The sequence below is a fragment of the Dermacentor variabilis genome, chromosome 4, assembly GCF_050947875.1.
Source record: "Dermacentor variabilis isolate Ectoservices chromosome 4, ASM5094787v1, whole genome shotgun sequence".
Lineage (NCBI taxonomy): Eukaryota > Metazoa > Arthropoda > Arachnida > Ixodida > Ixodidae > Dermacentor > Dermacentor variabilis.
Window position 1 is genome coordinate 74,768,620 of NC_134571.1, and position 2,334 is coordinate 74,770,953.

At 42.0% G+C, this 2,334-nt stretch overlaps 1 non-coding gene across 1 annotated transcript; it reads right to left on the minus strand.

Annotated features, from left to right (window-relative positions):
• Positions 1-923: 923 nt before the first annotated feature.
• Positions 924-996, minus strand: TRNAV-AAC (transfer RNA valine (anticodon AAC)). Its single transcript has one exon. It is a non-coding gene; the product is annotated as a tRNA-Val (tRNA).
• Positions 997-2,334: the final 1,338 nt, after the last annotated feature.

Consider the following 2,334-nt stretch of genomic DNA (forward strand, 5'->3'; position numbering starts at 1 on the left):
GTGATCTTTTTGGGTGAAGGCAACCGGTCAATAAACGCACACATGCTACCTGAAGGCATCAATGTTACCGGATTCCAGACCCTCGTCATGTAATAAACGAGAAGAAAGGGGGTTAACCGAAGGGCCCGATTTTTATTAGTCATATCATAAGAAGCCAGCAAACACTGGCACCGAGGACAATATAGGGGAAATTACTTGTGCCTAATAAATGAAATAAAGAAATGATAAATTAATGAGAATGAAAGTGGATGAAAGGGGATCGTTCTCCACCTGCGGCAAGTTGTTTTTTCATCCACGCTCATTTCCATTAATTTATGGTTTCTTTATACTTCAATTATCAAGCACAAGAAATTTCCCCTATGTTGTCCTCGTTTTGAGTGTTTGCTGGCTTCTTATGTTATAACTAATAAAAATCCGGCCCTTCGGTTAACCCCTGTTGTTTTCGTTTTGCCATGATGCAGGCATTCAAGTTCGTGCAGCTGGTCTAGCTACTTGCACAACTCTTTATATTTTCCTTTTTTGTCAAGAGACAAAATGAAAACTTCCTCAATGGCCACCATTTTAACTTCTTGCTTGAATATGTCACACTGAACAAAGAGAGATGAACAACTGCGACTTGCTACTTCGATAAAAATTTCCGGGACGCGCTTTAGAAAAGGCTTATGTCAGAGTAACGTACATGATTAATTTACCATAAATCCCAGCTCATCCGCGAACTTTGAAATTGCCAGTTGCCAAAATCGACGGACACCAAAAAAAGATCATAGAAGAACACAGGATCGGATTTATGTGTCATTACCTACCCTACCTAGACTACAGGCTACTAAGTGCACCATGTGCACTACATCACAAGCACAGCTCATCTTGAAGCACCCGTGAACGAGACTTACTGGAACAGGGCGGGAAAGAAAAAAAAGACTTTTTGTGCCTGCCAGGGATCGAACCTGGGACCTTCCGCGTGTTAGGCGGATGTGATAACCACTACACCACAAGCACAGCTGCCCAGTGCGATGTTGAACGAGATTCGTATGAGGCCTGCTCGATAGCAGTGGCCTACTTTACAAGACCGGTTGTGCCGTTCGAAACAGCGATCATGGCAACGTGCCCCGTTTTACAAAAGCTTGACCGGAAGCCTTGCGCTCTGTGAAAGTCGAAGCGCCCTTTCAGGAGTCGGGCTTCGTTTCAGGATGCCGTAATTTTTTGGGAGATGCATTCTTTCTGTCCGATAAAACTTGTTTCAGCGTTGCGATGTGACAAATGGTCAAGAGATCTTGTAATAATTGATTAGTTAAATCAGGTAGATTAGGTGCTATACACAGTGTTCGCATACATCTTATGTGTTATGAAAATTCTATATCTGTACGTGTGGGCCACGGCATTGACCCCACTTATAGCTCTAGTAATATGTCTTTGTTCTTTGTACGGCAAAGTGGCCACAGTACCCCCGAATGTTAATTTGTAAGAAATAAAGATTTAAACTACGACTCAATTGCTTTCTTATCGATTCATTTTTTATTCGCGAATTTCATACTGGAATTTTTCGAATATTCATCGAGGGCCGATCATACGTCATAACCCTGTTTACTGCACTGCAAAAGTGTTCACATGATTCTGTAGCAGGAGGCCTGCGAGCGAGCGTGTTGAGGTCATCCTTGAAACGGCAACTTGGGGTCATCCACTTAGGCGTGCGTCGTCTCAGCAGTCTTAACATGTGGGCAAGCTTGTTATCTCGGCTTAAATTAAATATTGTCTTCTCTGTCAATCGACAAGTGTTCGCATCACTAAAGGGGCGCGTGTTACAATATTCTTTGCTGTACCCGAGAAAATATTGACTGTCAGATACAGCTTTACATTAATTATGTGTATATCGAAGTGGAATCTGCTTGCATTTAAATAATCATGTTAAGAGATTTTTAAAATTTTAAAAGATTTTAAAGGCTTTGAAATCTGGAGGATTGATCATTCGACGGACACGCTTAAGTATATCTAGGTAATTACATTCCAAATAAGGCGCACGATAATGAGGAACAGGAAACAATGTGTCTGTGAGTGCAGCAGAAATTTCTTTGCGGGGGGTGTGTGAAAATATAATGCATATTAAAGCGAGCCTTAAGAAAGTGAAAGCCTTCGACATCCTCCTTCAGGAACCCGCAAGGAGTCTGTGGTGCATCTCTGACAGATGAAGACACAACTATTTCTGGAAGGTAATTGATTAATCGAAGCAGTAACGTCTCTCTCAGAAACGAACTGTTTACATCACGAAGGAAGAATAAGCGGGGAAACAAGTTGCCTAACAAAACGTTGAACTAGATCCCTCCCCCCCTCTCAAGAGGA